This window comes from Myripristis murdjan, chromosome 3 (assembly GCF_902150065.1).
Source record: "Myripristis murdjan chromosome 3, fMyrMur1.1, whole genome shotgun sequence".
Classification (NCBI taxonomy): Eukaryota; Metazoa; Chordata; class Actinopteri; order Holocentriformes; family Holocentridae; genus Myripristis; species Myripristis murdjan.
The window spans coordinates 8,142,680-8,161,222 of NC_043982.1; the positions used below are offsets into that span (position 1 = coordinate 8,142,680).

Below are 18,543 nucleotides of genomic sequence, written 5' to 3' on the forward strand. Positions count from 1 at the left end.
CCCAGCTCCTGAAAAACAACCCCACACCATAATTCCTCCTCCACCAAATTTCACAGTCGGCACAATGCAGTCTGAAATGTACCGTTCTCCTGGCAACCTCCAAACCCAGACTCGTCCATCAGATTACCAGATGGAAAAGCGTGATTCATCACTCCAGAGAACGCGTCTCCACTGCTCTAGAGGCCAGTGGCGGCGTGCTTTACACCATTGCATCCGACGCTTTGCATTGCACTTGGTGATGTGTGGCTTGGCTGCAGCTGCTCGGCCATGGAAACCTATTCCATGAAGCTCTCTGCGTACTGTACTTGGGCTAATCTGAAGGTCACATGAAGTTTGTAGCTCTGTAGCAATTGACTGTGCAGAAAGTCGGCGACCTCTTTGCACTATGCGCTTCAGCATCCGCTGACCCCTCTCCGTCACTTTACGTGGCCTACCACTTCGTGGCTGAGTTGCTGTTGTTCCCAAACGCTTCCATTTTGTTATAATAGAGCTGACAGTTGACTGTGGAATATTTAGGAGCGAGGAAATTTCACGACTGGATTTGTTGCACAGGTGGCATCCTATGACAGTTCCACGCTGGAATTCACTGAGCTCCTGAGAGCGGCCCATTCTTTCACAAATGTCTTGTTTCACAGTCTGCATGCCTGAGTGCTTGATTTTATACACCTGTGGCCAGGCCAAGTGATTAGGACACCTGATTCTGATCATTTGAATGGGTGAGCGAATACTTTTGGTAATATAGTGTACAATGTTCATGTGAATACAAACAAACAAACAAACAAACAAAATACACAAGAGTCCAAACTGAAGCAGTTGTTGATCTCGTGGCAGCTTCTAGCCAGTTAGAGTTATAATGTGCACAAAAACTATTAGGCTGATAAGCCCAGTAGTATGCAAGATTAGTTGCAGACAGATACACACATGGACAGATACACATGACTAAATGCATGATCCCCTCCAACCTGCAGCCAGGTGGAGATGAAAAATAATCATCACAAATTTGATACGTCTACATTTAGACCTGTATAAAGCCTGTTTTGTTGTCGAGAAGACACAACTGTAAATATATTACTTACACATGCAAGCTCTGTCCTGGGTGCATTTCCTTCTAAAAACAAAGGTGCTTTGTTAACCATGTGAATGTGTGTGCTTTGCTGCGTGGCTCAGATTTCCATTAGTCAGGTGCTCCTTGTGAGCAGGTCATCTGTTTGGAATGCCATCAGAGATGATGAGAGACCCATGAAGTTGTCCTCCATGTTGATGATACAAGGCATTGATTTGTCTAAAACATGACTGTAATTTGACTTTCAAGGGGGCAAAGGCTCACCCTATTCATGGCGAGGCTAGCATTTCCTAGTAATCCAGGTCCACAGGGTTTATAACAGACAGAGGCAGACAGAACAAAACCTCTCATGGCATCTGAGATGAAAGTTGGGTAAAAGGAGATTGGTATTTTGTAGATGAGAGACCCTGAGGATGGCATAGTGTTCCATACACAGCTCATCACAAGAGGAGCCGCTCTGAGTGCCCTTAAGCCCTTTGTTATCCTGGGGCAGAGTGCAGTTAATTAGCAACAGTTTCTATAGCAACTGTCTTGCGGTACAAAACAATGTATAATTTCTGCTCCTTAGCTTATTGTGGTGTTTACCTGAAGTGTTTTTTTTTTGCTGTCCTGAGACTTGTGTTGGCTGGCATGGTGCCCATTCCGTGAGGCTAATTGTGACGGGGACGGGAGACACTACGGCTACATAGTGGGCATTGCCCAGCATTTGCCAAGCCCCCTGAGTTTACTTGGGAGAATATCTTAAAAAGTAAAGGGAAATAGGGGGCATTGGCCTCTAGCCAAGGGCCTAAGACTCTGCGCTTACATAATTCACCTGCTGTGCAAGGCTGCATTCATTTATCGCAGAAATAGGGTTGATAAATGAAACAACACGATTCACTCAAATTGTATGTTTATTCATTGTGTTATGTATTTGCACTTGCCTGCAAGCTAAATGACATTGGTGAATTTTTCCCTGTTACTGTAGAAAAAAGACTAGAGCTGATATTTTTTACTTGGTCCACTGACAAATAAATATGTACATGCATACTCTATTATTTAGGTTGTCCCACACCTATACATAGTGCTTTTGTTCTTGTTTTCATTCAGGAGTCCAGCCCCTCTGTTGCATTTGATACATTTGCTTGAAAGCACTTGCTAACAGTTAGGATTCGTGAAACAAAAGGTGATATAATCACCTCTCATGGCATTTTGGAGGTACTCTGTATGTCTGTGTGATCAGATCTAATCTGGTTCTGATAAATAGAAACAGTCATCACAATTCATTCAGCTGTTTTCCAGATATTCAGTGCAATGACTAAATCATTGCAGTTCCTGATGGATATTACATTTACCTTGTGGGCTGGATGCTGGACTTCGGGCGGTATGTTGTCCATGTATGCCTCTGTCCTTGCACGTCTTTGATGTAAAGCTTTTTGTATTACCACTCTGCTGTTTGCTCTGCCATCTCATCAGTGATCCAGCCTTGACCCCTCCTGTGGGAACTAAGTGGCACTTGGTTTGCAGAGATGCCAAGGATGAGTTAGATATAATGAGCAGACCTGGCTTGCCCCCAATGGCCCAGCACTGTGCTCCTCTGGGGCTCGTCTCTCTGGGCCGAGCATGCTCTGAGACAGAGCGAGCGGACCTGAGCCTCCCTGCTGGGCGGATAATGAGGAATTCTGGGATCAGCTCAGGCTCCCTGAGTCACCTGCATTCACTCAGAATGGAGTGTGAGGAACTTCAGTGCAGGAGAGACATCACACACCTTAAGAATAATCCCTCATTTGTTCCTCCACCATTGTCAGTGTAACACTGCCATGTTTTCACACACATTGTCGGGAAAAAAGTCCAATTATTTTATATCTTGCTTCCGCAATAGGAGTAACTCTCAAAGTGTAAACACAGTATTGATGGTGGAATGAGAGGGACGTAAGAAATCATTCTGAATAAGGATTTGGGATTTAAAGGTTGAGGTTGTGATAAACTATAATGATTTACTCATCATGGGTCACTATGGAGATGTGTTTCTTTCTCTCCACAGTCTCTCTGTTGGTGTGACTCAGCCCGTCACTCTGTTTAATTTTGTGATGCAGCCCAAGCCTTTGGTTATTTGTTTCTTTTAAATTGAATTTGACTTTCAAAGAGACTGCACTGATGCATTACTAAGGGATCAAAGACACATGATGGCCTAACTTGTAAAATTCAGAGAGGGTACCCTTTTCATGTCTTTATTACGAGGGCAACAATAAATCGATGATGCATTTTATCACTATACTTCCTCTTGTGATAGATTATCGATACACTTTATCTATTTTGGGATTCATTTGCACAGATGCACATTGGAGTTCCAGTGAGGCCTATTTGTTCCCTGGCTTTAGGTATTTTAACTGGAACTGTTCTGTCATGCTCATGTCGTGGCGTATATTAAAACACTGAAAAACATGGCTGATTCCTGCTCATTGGAAAAATTATTTAGCCTTTTCAAGCGTATTTTTTTCCTCCTCAGTTACAAATATTATGATTATGTTACAGTGTGTCTCAGAGTCACCTGTGTAGTGACAGTATCGTTATCTTGGGTTAAATATCTTAATAGTATCATATTGTGAGTTACTCAGTGATTCCCACCCCTAGTCTTTATACTGTCACTTTAAACAAAGCTCTTCGCTGACAGTCCTGCTGGAGCTTGTCTGCACCTGTTGTTTAGCACCCCTGGCAAGAGAGAGGAGGGAGAAGAAGAAACACACATGGGTCCAATCTGCCAAAACTCAGTGTTTGGACGATGAGTGACGGAAACATTCAGATGATTTAAGGTCTAGGTCTAGCTTCATACTTGTTTCCCATATTTCAGCCCCTACATGTCTTTGGCCTGTCACTCAAATGTCTGTATGTAGCTGTGAGAATGCAGAATTAAGAATTGATTTTGATGCGCATATTAATGTCAGTGGAGGTCCATTTAGGGGACAGATTTCAGTTCTAACTTGTGTCTGGGTTGTAGTGACCAGACATAACGTGTTGGCACTCTTGGGGTGGACTTTCTTCCTGAAAAGTTCACATTGTATGGAGATATGACCTACAGTACTTGCAGGTCCTTTCTACTGCCTTTTTTTTTTTTTTTTTCTGACTCCGACAGACTGAAGTGACTGAAGAGAGTTAGCAAAAATGGCATCCTGTTAAACTTAAGACATTGTAACAGAAATAATTATTTTATAGAACACAGGCATGTCCAAATTGTATACTTAATCATCCAAAAAACTGGAGAATATATAGATATATACTTTGATGTATTTTTTGTAATTCACTTTTTATTGTTTTTTTTCAAGATAAATGCTGCTGTATTTTTATTTTATCAGTTATGTTTTAATTATTTTAAGGTGATCTAATAGTGGCTGTCTGGTTTTTGATGTATGTGCTTCCAGAACTGCTCAGTGACGCTGTGTGTGTTATTTGATCATGGTTTCTAACGCTGTCAGTGTGGAACCGTTTGCACTGAATGGCTGGATAGCAGGCCTTAGTTTTCTGCCTGGATCAGGAGTGCATGGGGTGTGTCCCAGCTCTGAGGTCTGTGTGAGGCCCTCAGAGCCGAGCCTCTGGTTTCAGGTTGCACATTCCCAATTGGCTGCTTTTGTTTGACTAAAACACCGTGGAACTGTGGGCTTCTTAAAGATGCAGCGTCTCTTTGCATGCTCCGTTCCAGGAGTCATCTGTATCATGGACGACATTGTACTCCATGGATGGAACACTTTCACACTGATGAAATCATTTCATACTGATGGAACCATTTTGTGTAATCAACATAAGAATGGCATCTGAATGACTATATTATCCTATCATCCGGAGCACGGGGACAGACACTGTTGATGTCCTCCCTCATGCTCCCTGTGGAAAAGAGGAAGCCTCACAATTCTGAAACATCTCTGGAAACAAAGAGCAAACTGAAGATTATTTTGTAGGCATACACTCAATTGTGCATTGTGGTCTTACACTGGTGTTTTATACAACTATTCCTATCTGTATCAGTGGAATCTAGACTGTAACAGAGATCATAAGAATGAGTGCGTTGGACATATTTATCATGTTGTGACTGTATCAGGGTTATTTTCACAGGCTGCAATGGAGATGCTTTTGTATTTGTTTTTTTTTTTTCTCTGGCTATAGTTGGGTTCAATTACAACTTTCAGACAAGGTCTCTCTGCTTGGTCTGATGATAACTAGAGAATGTGAGACAGAGGAGCACATCACGACCATAAAGTTTGACTTTTCATTTCTACATATTGGTCAATGCCAACACATCTTCCTTTGTGCTCAGATGCCGAATTGATCCTGAGAGATTGAAAATATTGATTTGACTCTGTGTCTTATTTTGTTGTTGAGAAGAAGAAGGGGTGGGGGAGTTGCACCTTCCTGGCTGTCAGCGTCATGTTCACACATTGGACTTGCCGCTCAGCCAGTTCCTCAGGAGACTCATAATTACAGCCGTCCTCTCAGATTAGTCCAGCAGCCTGTCCAACTGTGGCTTGACTCGCTGGTCATTTATTTCATCCCTTCCCTTCTCCTGAGGGGCACACCTCAACACAATGACCAGACCAGCCTCTACAGTAATGTATGTGATGATAAACTCAGTGGCTCCTAATTGATAGACTGATTCAGACAAGGGCTGGCTGCGCAAATTGGTCCCCTGTGAGTGTGTTGCACAGAGTTGGGCCAAGTGGGTTTCTGCTTTAGCCTCGTCTCAGAAGAGCAGACCAAGGAGAGAGCGAGGAAATAAAATAGGGCTGGACCTGCTGAGTGATAAAGAGGCCGCCTCCTCCTCCTTACCCCTGTCTGAACACAGCCACAGTTCAACAGAGGTTGGCTGCTGTAATGCTCTTTGTGTCTCCAGGAAGGCTCAGGTTAGTGACCTGCTGCTTTGTGATGTCTTGTAAGATTTTGAGAGAACACCTCACCTTTAATCCCCCACTGTTCAACTAGCACATTATCTCAACTGCTCTTGACCCACTACCTGCAATAAAACCTTTTATCCAGCTCAATAAGGTCACTTTAAGTTAAGTATTGATTTTTTTTTTTTTTTTTTTTTAGTGTCCAAAGAAAAAATGGATTTTTAAAGAGCTGTTAATTACAGTTGCACTCACAGCATTATGAGAACTTAATTTATTGGTGGTTGGAGTTTTAAACCCTGAATGAAACTTGGAATCATTAATTAACTTTAAATTCTGAACAGCCATGATGTCTGTACATTGAAGTCCATTCAGTCAACTTATTAATGTCTCAAAAAACGTATTTAGCCAGACACTTTTTTGGGATAAAGAATTATTGTCTGTTACAACTGAATAATTACACCTAGACATTTGTTGCATGCCATGCTGCAGCTCACTATGGAACAATATGACAAGATGAATTTGCAGATATCAGAGGAGGCTTTACAGCTGAAAGAGAATTGGGTTTTGGGTTGTGCAGCTCACTGGTTGTTCTGTGTTGCATTTGTGCACAGATAGAGCTAAAGCAACAAAAAAGGCTCTAAACACCAGAGGGAACTGCTTCTGTTTCCTTAGCCAATCAAATAATATGTGGAGAAACCAGTGGGGATTGGGAAAGAGCTATCCGCTCAAATCGAACCACATCTGACAGAGAGTAAAACCCAATACTGTCTTTTTCCTAAACAGGGAGATGTTTTAAAATCATGCAGAATCTAATAATGTCTTCAATTTTCATAGTTACTCCATTATACAGTGGAAGCAAATGAAACACATTAAAATCTGTCTTTAGTTATGGAAATCTTTGACTGAGATAAATGCACTATTCTCACAGAGAGGCTTTCTTGTTTTTACGTTTCTGCTCTCCTCCTCTGAAGCACTGGATGCTGCTTGTAGCCTATGGATTTCGAAGGAATACCCATGTACAGTGAGGCCAAAAGTGAAAAATCCAGTGAGGTTTTTATGAGGTTTTATGAGGTTTTTAATTATGCAGAGTGGTTGCTCTGCATAAATCTCAGCGAGGATCACAGTATGTTCTTTAAAAAAAAAAAAAAAAGAGGGAAAAAATAAAACAAAAAGTAAACTTGGTTACACTAATTAAAAACTTCCACCGTAGTAAAAATGGCACAAAGTTCCACCAAGTAAATAAAGCTAAGTTAAAAATACATCACCACACACAAAACAACAATGGACAGTTTATTTCCTAGAGAGAGAGAGAGAGAGGGAGAGAGAGATAGAGAGACAGAGAGAAAATAGAGAAAAAAAAAAACAGGGATTCCCCAAAATACATAATAAATGCAGTGAGGGGTTATAGGGAAGACATATCAGCGTGAACTTTTCTGTTTCAGCCAGCAGGCGTTAAATGATTTGTGTGTGTGTGTGTGTGTGTGTGTGTGTGTGTGCGTGCGTGCGTGCGTGCGTGCGTGTGTGTGTGTGTGAATGGTGTGTGTGAATGGGTGTGTGTGTGTGTGTGTAGTGGAAGGGATTACTGTTGTATCTCTGAGAATAGCCCGGGTGTGTGTCATCATCATGGCTACACACATGCGACTTTTGCCTTGAAGTCTTTTTTAAGGGCCCACAATACAGGAAGTTAAGCCACCCGTAATAGGCAGCTGGTGGGCTGGAGCCAGATGTTATGTGTGATCAGCAGATATTATACTCTGTCTTTTACAATGGATTTCATTGCTGTAGCAGTCTGAGCTCCTAGTAGCCCTGACCCGGATTATTACCAATCGGAGAGCAGGGATTTGCGGGTGTTAAATGGAGATGTTGATGCTATACCCTCCTTGGGAAACACCTGCAGGATCTGGCCTGCTCCACTCCTTTTTTTTTTTCCCCAAAGCTTAAATTGTTTAAGCTTGCACTTCGGCCTGATTATGTTTTCACCATGGCATCTGCACATGATTCATTTAAGCTAAATTATTAGTCACACACAACTGACTTAGTTGTCAGCCACTCCTCCTGGACTAACACAGTGATAAACTGATATCATAGATTTCTCCCTGCAAAAAAATAAAACGGCATTGTAATTTTTTCTCCAAGCCACAAGTCACAGGCTCTCCTCCACTTGGCAAGCAGTGGTTCCCTATTGATATTGCGAGTAAAAGGCTTCCTGCCCCTGCCTGCCATTCCCAAAACCTGGGATGAGGGACCCTCCTGCTGAATGCCTTCATATTGTTGGTTTAGTCTATTGTGATGCTAATGTCTGCCTGAGACCCTTGAGTCATCTATCACGGATGACAGGAAAGCTAGGGCTATTGTGTGGGCCCACTACCACACACACACACACACACACACACACACACACACACACACACACACACACACACACACTCAGACACTCACACACATAGACACACATAGATACAAATACAATCTGGGCTCTGGCCTACATAAGATTCAGGAAGAAGAAACCAAACGGAAAGGATTATTGCACTACTATGAAAGGTTTTTCTCCTCAGTTGGAATAATACATTGGAATAAATTGACAAAGAATCTTTTAAAATGATTGCTTGCATGCAAGTAAAACTAATAATGAGCTGTTTTAGTTGTTAGCTGTTAGTTACTCATTTTAGAAACTAGTAACATTGCTGAGGATGTAATTGCCTGTGTTGTTTCAGAACATTACATAGGCTAAATATATATATATATATTTTTTTTTTAAGTAATTTGCTGCTCTCACTTTTCTTTCCCTTAAAGCTTAATTGCATAACAAGTATTTATTTTATTTTATTTTTTTTTTTGCAGTAAAAGGACCCTTTGCAATGTGTGAGTCATCACTGTAGGTCTTTTTCCACCACACTGTTTAATTGTCAGCCAGTTGTCATTTCCTGGTTTGAGCTTTCTAAATTTCTGTATCAACCCAACAATAAGCTCCTCTGTCCTCCACTTCAGCCCCTCGCCTTCTACTGGATGAAGGCGATGTCAATAAAAGTCACTTTTGGTAATTTCCTTTGCCAAATTTAGCTTTGTTACATGTTATGGTCAAAATGGGACACATTGCACAAATAATATCCATCCATGGGTATCTTGCAGCGGATATCCCAAGCGGTCCAGTTTGTCGACTGTCATTGATATTTAGTGCCAGAATATTGTCCAAGATTAAAAAAGTACCTTAAGATAGTTCAGTGCTTTTGTATTTAATTAGTGGAAAGTATAGTGCCAACAACAAAGGCTTATACTTATGGATCTATTACAGATTTCTTAATGTTAAGATGTTTTTCTAGCTGCACATTATAGGTCTTTATAAGCCCCTGTAGTGTGCAGCCACCAACTTCCTAAACAATTTTGTGAAATATGAAAAAAAAAACAAAAAAAAAAAACAGTGGCACATATAAAATTAATACTTTTTTTTTGTCTGTGTAGCCTGTAAGCCCTTAAATGTTTGCAACCCAGTTTTTGTAGGCTAAGGTGAAATGTATTAGGCATGATGTTTTTACGAACAGCATGAACCTTGTGTAAACAAACAGTGCATGGTCACCGCTAGGGGGCTGCACTATGTTAGCTCTGAGAAAAGTACCTCAGTTGGTGACATATCAGTTTCTAGGCCTTCCCTCTTAGTGGGGATCTAGCATGATGAGTGTCAGCTGAAAAAAAAAAGTAGCTAGAATTAATGATAGATTTGTCTTTATGGGCAGGGCAGGTTCATGGGTTTCCTCTGCCCTCTCATGCCCTGCAGATAGAACAGAGCAGCGCAAGCCACATGAAGTGATCTGCGATGTGTACAAGTAGGCAGTCTGCTGTCTGAGTCTCAGCCAGGCCCAGTGCTGTCTCAGTCCACTGACATCATGGCAACTGCTAGGCCAGATGTGACTGTGGTCGTGTCTGCGTTAAACAAAGTGCTGTTACAGGAAATGGCTGCTTTTAAAAAGAAGTAAGGGGGGGAAAATAACACTAAAGCAAGTATTGTTCTTGCCACTTACAACCCAGACAGTTAAAATGTTTAATATGCCATTACTTAAATTAACCTCAGTGTTTATCTTATGTGGTATGAGAGGCTTTTGTGCTGTATTCATAGCGAACCTTTGTGTTTGCATGCCAGTGGACATGGTATGGTGCTTCACTGATGATTACAAAGGAAAACTAATGTGATCAAAAAAAACACACTGAAATTTTTAAATATAGTATGGATTTACCTGATACTGGTTGATATAGTCACAGTATTGTAAAGCTGATCTTTTAAGGGACAGGCGAAATGGTAAAATTCACATTACCTTCCATGAATAAAAATATTGCTGAAGGAAATGGAGAATACCAATGTGAGATAACCTGCCATTATGTTAAGATTTAATGCCTAACTTTATTTAATATCCCTTAAAGCTGGATTCTATTTTCTTATTCTTCAGTGTAGGATAATCTGCTGTCTATACGTACTAATCATTATCTCCCTGAAATTTTGCCACATTTAAAATGTATGGCAGTCAAGACATGTTTTAAAAATACATGGATATTTTTCAGTGACTTTCCGGGGCTGTTAAAGGAAACATGCCCCTCCACTTCCTGCTTTGATGCTATTTAAACAACATATTGGTAATATTTTGATATTGTATCATATCAAGATACTTCCAGTGCAGCTACAAGTGGAGTTTGATAATAGTAATGTCAAAAGTAAACATCCGGTTTTGGTGTCAGCACCTCAGAATCAAAGTTCAGCAATCCATCAGAACACAGTTCTGCCCTAAGACATGTTGCATTTTGAATAAAGGTAGAAAAACTCTCTATTTCTCCTACTACCTCAGAGTTATGTATTGATATTTCTGTCCTCCTACAACTGCAACCTACATCTGAATGTATTGAGTTCATACATGAAAAGTCATTTTGAGAACTGTAGGAAATTGGCAACTGAGGTAAAGGAGGCAGGTTGATATGGGTGCACCAAAAACTCTTAGGGTGTTTTTTTTTTTTTTTTTTTTTTTATAAACCTTTTACCTGTTATTCAAAACGAAGTCATACCAAGTTATTTTTAGGCAGAACAATGCTCCCGAATTTTATTTCCAGGTAGCACTATTTAAATTATGGCCAGACTGTACAGCCTTAACCTGACAAACTTGCAGAAAATCCCATAAGAGGGAAATGAGCACTGAATAGAAATCTGTAATTTGATGGAATACCATTAGGTAAAAAGCCTAAAAGAAATTGTGTAACATGAAATAAACACAGTGTGGCATCGTCTTTTCATTTGCTCAAAGCAGCAAGCAGCAGGTTCCACCAACAGAGAACAGATTTCAGGTAGTGATACTGAGTGATACTACTAGTGGTACTGAGTGATACTACTAGTGGTACTGAGTGATACTACTTGTGGTACTTTTTACCACTGGTTGGTTGCATACCTTTAGCAGCCATTTTGGTAGTGAGGGCAGGGATTCTCTTATTTTAGCTTCTGACACAATTGTGGGAGCTTGAAAGTTTACAAAATCATCCTTTACTGTCATGGTTTGTGTGGCTTTGACAATTATGCTACGTGATTGCTACTGAGAGCAGCTACTGGAGGATAAGTACAAAGCAATGGGCGTCATTTTTTTATTAATGACATAGGAAGCCCCCTAGTGGCTGATCTACAGCCAAAGCTCTTGCTCGGCTTCAGCACAACATACTATGTTGTTAGTTCCACTTTTTTCAAAACATATCTCAGCAAAAGTCAGTATTGATCTTAAAAGAAAAATATTTTAATATCCATTTAAGACCCATCCCTAATTGTAGGATGGGAGGAGGTTTAGGATGGGAGGAGAGGAGACGGAGGAAGGGGGGCTGAGGAGAATAGATGGATACAAGCACACACAGCAGCTGTGCAAACCCCATCAGTCCAGGGAAGGACTGATAGGGGCTGCTTTGCAGCCAGGTTTGTCAGCTTATTCTCTCTCTGTTTCCCTCTCTACTTTTTATAAAACAAAAGAATGTGTGCATGTTCTTAGTTTGTAATCAGATTAAAATTACTGTATATGTTGCTGTAGTTGCTTAGTTCAATCTCTAAAATGCTGATTTAGACACCAGAGGTCCTATGGGGAGTTGTTTCTGGGTGTGGTACCTCTGAGGTTGGTCCACAGTGGATTGTGACAGTGCACTCTGCTGCGGAGAGCCTATTGTTATTCACAACAGAGGGAGCCTGTTCCAGGTTCCTTGGAGAAAGGATGCTGAAGGCCAAATTGGATTTCTGACTGAATGAGGAATCAGCTGCTGGGGGGATGAATTGGGGAAAAGTTGAACTACCATCTCATTGTGGGCTGGTGGTGGAGTGCCATTCATATGCCCCAGAACCTCCAGGGTCATTGAGATTCAGCGGAGAGTTCACTCCGGCCAGGTGGAAGGAGTGCATGCTCCTCCAGCTGCAGAGCAGCATGACTGCTCTTTGGGGTCACACTATAAATATCTAATCCCTCTCCTGCTGCTTTGAATGACAAGAATGTCCCTTAAAGAGTTAATTCTCTCACTGCTGTCCATCCCTCACCAAAACTGCAGGGTTTTACTCACCCAGCTGGGATTGACTCAATTCTAGTACAACGGCTCACATTCAGAACTAGTAATGACAGTAAAACTACATTTTAAACAGGAACTTAAAGATATCTGCAAAAGCTGTCAGCTGTAAGAAAGCCTCAAAGGCCAGATAATTCAAATAACTGCCCAAAGTTCAAAGTTGACATTTTCAGCTCTGTCCAAATGATTTCCTGCACTTCCTGTTGATGTTCTACCAATGACATATTTCAGCTACATTTCACACCATATTCATGATAGGTTAAATTGATTCAGACAAAATAGGCAATTAATAATCCATGACCTTTATCCACCTCTGTCATCAATGAGTAGAAACTTTAACATGAGTAAAACTTGTCACCTCCTCTTACACGAGTCTTAAAGGGATGGTAAACACAGTTAAAACTGTTTTCTTGTTTAGTATTATTCTTGAGTTTTATCATCAGTATCCACCAAGATTTGAGAGTTCCTGAAAGTCACTAAGTGTAATAAAACAGAATTTTAAAGACTGCGTTTTCTACCTTAATCTATTCCAGCAAGACTGGTAAAATTAACCATCTGTATCTTTAAGCTACGGTGCTAGTCACAATTCATTGTTTTGCTTTTATTTATTTATTTATTTATTTTATTTTTTTTTCCAAATGACTGAAATCATGCCTATGATCTAATGCCAATGTACATAATGTTACATGCTGTTACAGAAAGTATTTTACTTTCTGTATATGAAGATGTTATTACTTTAAAATGTTTTTAGATAACATGTTTGGAAACTTCTCAAAAATGTCCCAAAAAGACCGTATAGAAGGCCAGGCACATATGCTGTTAGCACATTTTGATGTAAAACCAGATAGTCTAAAACATGTTAGTGATTGTAATACTCATATCTTGTTAGCATAATAGCCAGGGGTAAGGCATTAGCCTACTTTTCATATATTAGCCATCACAGACCCTCTCTACCCAGGCCAAGACGCACTGAAGTTGCTCATGGCTCCACCTGGTTGCAGACATTGTCTGGGATCACTTGTGGGCAATAGTCAATGATCGGCTTGCTTACTAGCTGCCAACAAACGTAATCTGTTAGATATTAACTGAATGTCAACTGTGAGGAGTGCTGGTGACATTATGGATAGCAGAGATTCTGTGTCACCGCTGGCTGTGCAAAAAGACAGCAGTTGCTGCTGTCATTAGATGTGATACAAACTTATTGTCTGTGCATGTGAACATGCCCAATACAATTTCCCTCAGGACTACTCATGTATGGAAAATGCATTTACTGTGTCCGCTAGGTGGCAGCCGGGAGGAGATCATGTCTTTGGTCTTGTGTGTATCTGTCCGTCCGTCTGTTGGTCTGCAGTTAACCGTCAATCTATGACTGTAGCCAAACCGTTACCGATGACAATTTCGGTGTGTGTGTGTGTGTGTGTGTGTGTGTGTGTGTGTTTCTTCAAAGGTTAGCCATATGACATGACTCAATTTAGAAGTTATATACCTTTTTGTTATAGGCCACTTCCACTTTGCACCCCCTTTTTGCCAGTTGGTATGAACAGTTAATAAGCTGTCCTTTGACTCATGACCAGCCTTTCCAACCTTTATCACACACATACACACACACACACACACACACACACACACACACACACACACACACACACACGCACACACACACATGCACACACACACACACACACACACACCACACACACAGACACACACACACACACACACACACACACACACACGCACGCGTGCACCAAATGCCAGCCTCCTATAGCAAAAACTGTGGTTGCCAAAGGATGGGGAAATGTTTTGTGGACCAACTGATTGACCAGCCAATTCTCAGCAAAACAGCTGTTGCTGAGAGAGAGAGAGAGAGAGAGAGAGAGAGAGAGAGAGGAAATGTTGAATTTTGCTGTTATAATGTTTCTATTGAAAGTCATAAGATTTCTAGCAAAGAGCTAGAAATGGCTCATGAGCCAGAGGTTCCAGACCACTGGTATAAAGTGTTTTATAATATACAGAGAGAACAAGAAACACCTAACTCGAGAGGCTTTTGGAGTGTTACGGTATATCTTCTGTATTGTACTGTATCACATTTGAATCATACAGTAGTTTAAATTTATATTTTGAAAAGCTTTTGACAATACAATTGGCTGCTTAGTCTCTCCTGAGTTTTGCTCAGCACAAAAAGCCAATGGTCTAGAAAAGGGGAAATATGCCTAGCGGAGATCTGCACTCTACTGAGTGCACTCTTCTAGTTAATTGATGTGGCATGGCAGCAAGTCTGACTATAGAGAACTAGATCTGCTTTTATGTTAGCTGCGGCACACATTTGATTTCATAAATTGCTCCTGCACACAGCACATAGATTTCCTAGGGATAAGCACAATCCTCCTATAGAACATAAGAACAACATCAGCAGGTGGGGAGGAGGTGGGTTAAAGCAGGGCAGCTAGACAAGCAACTAGTCAAGGTAAGCTGACATGTCATTTGATAATTGGTTAACTCTGAAAAGCATGCCGGTGAGAAAACCAGCTTAGTCTCCTGACTGAACTACTTTCTCTCATTAACACCCGGCAAAAACAATGTCATCCAAAACGTAGCATTGTGAAAACCTGGATCTGAATGTAAATGGATAAACTTGAGATTGTATTTAAATAGTTGCTTGTATTTTCAGAATTGCTATTCTTTTGGCTGAATGCACAGCTTGTAGCTAAGAACACTACTCTATTGCATTGAAAATTATCAATAATAATCCATTTGCTTTGCTAATTAAGTAATATTTCATTGCATAAAAAGTTTAATTATAAAATAGGAGTCGTGTTAGGTACTAGGCAAGAGCCTCGGGCCTTGCCAGATGTTTTAATATTGCAAAACTGAGGAACCTAAATCATATATGTTTTGCTAAATTCAAATTTTTGTTGTTAAACCAACATCTTAAGTGAAAATAAACTCCAGGCATTTCCCGTTTTAAATCCTCTTTCCAGTGAAGAAATCACCTCAGTGTGTGTATCTGAAATATGAAACTTTTTCGTTGTTGTTGTTGTTAATTAATTGATGTGCACATCTTTTTGAGGTAAGCATTGATAAAACTCAATACTATAATCATTGACTCAAGAGGAATATTAACAGGTGAAAGCAGGCATGATTCCCCTATTTTCAGAAATTTATTAATTCCCTATATTACTCAGTGTAGGAAAACAAGCATTTCTGAATTAATTTGTTGAGGTATTATGAACTTTGAACTTATGTCAGTCACCGCCCATTTAGCAAAAATAATGTGCCAATTTGTGAGTTATATTGCAATAATTTTACCATTGTCTTTAACAGTCGTCTGGATTTTGAATTCTGGATATTGGCCGCTGTACATGCCCCATCCCAGTCATTGCCTGACCTGTTTTTATTTAGGATCACCCTTGTATCTACTTTAGGACTGATGCCCTGATGATTGTGAGACAGAACTAATATGTAATGGAATAGACCTTACCCATCCATTCCTGTATCATTTTTTTCCAGCTGAATTTTGAAAGTCTGCAGTACTGCACCAAGTGCAAAGTTAATATGTTAAAAAGGTTAGAATATAGTTTAATTTTGAGACTTTAAAATCACAGAGCATTTTGAATAGTCAACATCAACCCAAATAGGGAGGGCAAATCAGATTTGGCATCGCAACTAACAAGATCCTATCAGTATCTGCATATATTCTTGGCATAATCCCAACCTCAACAGGGGTAACTTTTTTTTTTACTCTGCCACAAAGGGACATTTTCTCTTTTTATTTGTGCAACCTTGCTATAGTAGTGTGTTGAATTCACCTTACACGTATCAGGTGGGAGATTCAGATTCAGATTGTGTCTAGAACATTTTTAGTCCTGAATGTGGACAGTTACATTTTTTTCCCTGTGAATGTTGTTTTGCTGTGCAAACACAGGGAAGAAGAAAGAATGCAGGCTGGCCAGGACCCACTGAGCTTTTTTTCCAGCCTGGTGAAAAGAATGAATTATTCAACAGTAAGCAAGCTTTCAGCTGGCCATTTGTGTGCTTTGATCTAGGAATCGGGCGTTTGCATGAATGCCTGTATTGTCATGTTATGTGTACACAGTGTGTGAATTATTGAGAATAGTGAAGGCTGCAGCTTCATCTAGTAAAGTTTGCCTTGCCGACACACCGGGTGACCAGGCTGGAATTGTAAATCCCCAGATGTTGTTTATTTGTCCTAGGGGGTGTCACATGACCTGGGGCGTCACATGACTGGGTTCACTCAGGCTGGCCTCACCTAAATGGTCAGTGTGTGAAGAGCCTTGGGGTCAAAACTCCCCCTGGGGCCCACCTTTCACAAACTCCAACTGATGGCACCCCCCACCCCCCCATCCCTCTCACCCCTCCTCCACTCTGAGGGGAACAACAGATGTCAAGGTGTGGCAAACACATGCACACAGCCAGGTGTTAAAGGTACAGAAAATACTGTGCTTCTGAATATGTGTGTATGCTGTTCTTTTAATACTCTGTCAGCCTGAAAAAGACGATTTTCCTGTTTTTTAACAGCTGCCCTTCCAAATGGAATAATTTATTTGGAAATGTCCCTTGCATCCAGAGACCTTTAGCTTCAAAGAAGAGAAATTGTGGAACAGAGTAAGAAAGAGTGACAGGGGTAGGGGCTCGGTGCTGATGTGGTGTAATTCAAGCAGCTCTACCCAGACCAACCCTGTCTTTCATTTCTGCTCCCACCTGAGTAGAGCACAAGTGCTGGTTGAGGCTTCAGGCTAACTACTTTTATGTTGCCATTACAGCAACAACAGGCAGACAGGACAGGATATCAGTCAGGGCTTTTCTCTAAACGGTGGGTCTATTCTGCTGTCCTCATTATAGCTCACAGATTTGTTCATGTTACATCATCATCACATTATGTGATCCATGTGCTGCTTTTGAGAGAGAAAGCCTTTTTTGTTATTACCTAAAATATTCCTCATTAGTGTATATACAATGTATTGTGGTCCCCAAGTGAAGCATATAAGTAAGACCTTTAATTGAGAATGAAGTGAAAGTAAAAAATGTTTCATTATGCTGAGGACTTGGTGCATTACATAGAGGCGTAAAGCAGATCCATGGTATTAGATGGCTACAGCTGGACACATAATTAGAGTGCCTCCTTACCTATAATTTGTGTAATAGTTTTGGGTTGGCGGCATGTTATTACCATATGAAAAGGCTAAGCAGGGGTCATGTGCATTGCTACAGCAATTAGAGCAGAGCTGAGGGCAGAAGAATGTTTGGAGCCGCTGTTAATTGGAAATCTCTACAAAGCTATGCTTTAATTATAATTTAGTGAGAGCTGCGCTGTTTTTAACCAGTATATTCGGTTGCCATTATTTTCTGTAATAGTATGAATGACAAGGTCTGTTTCCTTTCAAAGCTCTGGGCTTTGAAGAGAATGAGATTGAATTAGATTAATTTGAAAGGCTGTGCTGATGCGAGTTTTTTCATGCTAATGTAACATGATGTTCTCACAAGAAAACCGGATCTGTTTTGTCTGTAGTGAGATGTACATACCTTGTGATATGCTTGCACTTGAAATGTGTTTGTAGAGGTTTTGTTCCTCACTGCTTTCAGATCTGATGACTATGAATGTATGCTGTTTTACTTAGAAAAATTCTGATTATGAATATAGCCAAATATGGTGGTCTTGGGCTTGAAACCCTTATTAGAATGATGAATTAAATAGTAAGGTGTTAAGAGCTTGTACCTATTTAAAATTCAGTATTCAAAATTATTGTTATTACAGGTAACATTTTGCTTGCCAAGCTAACACTTGCAGAGTGAGCGAGGCATCTCTCTCTGTCTTCTTTTGACTGATAAAGTGCTTATTTCTGGTAAGCATTTGAATGCACATCACTCATTACAGTCACAAATATGTGACAAAATTTCTGACAAAAATATCAAGCGGTTGCTGCTGGAGTGCCTCTAAACCTTCTGGGAATTGCCCTTTACTTGTGCTAGCTGTGATTCAAAGATATTTTGTTTTTCTAATTGAGTCTCTCCTTAAAACAAATTCAAAATTAATCT

At 40.4% G+C, this 18,543-nt stretch overlaps 1 protein-coding gene across 11 annotated transcripts in view; it reads left to right on the forward strand.

Annotated features, from left to right (window-relative positions):
• The window catches only part of tead1b (TEA domain family member 1b), a 61,290-nt gene that overhangs the window by 25,731 nt on the left and 17,016 nt on the right, over positions 1-18,543 (forward strand). The gene's annotated exons all lie outside the window — the stretch shown is intronic.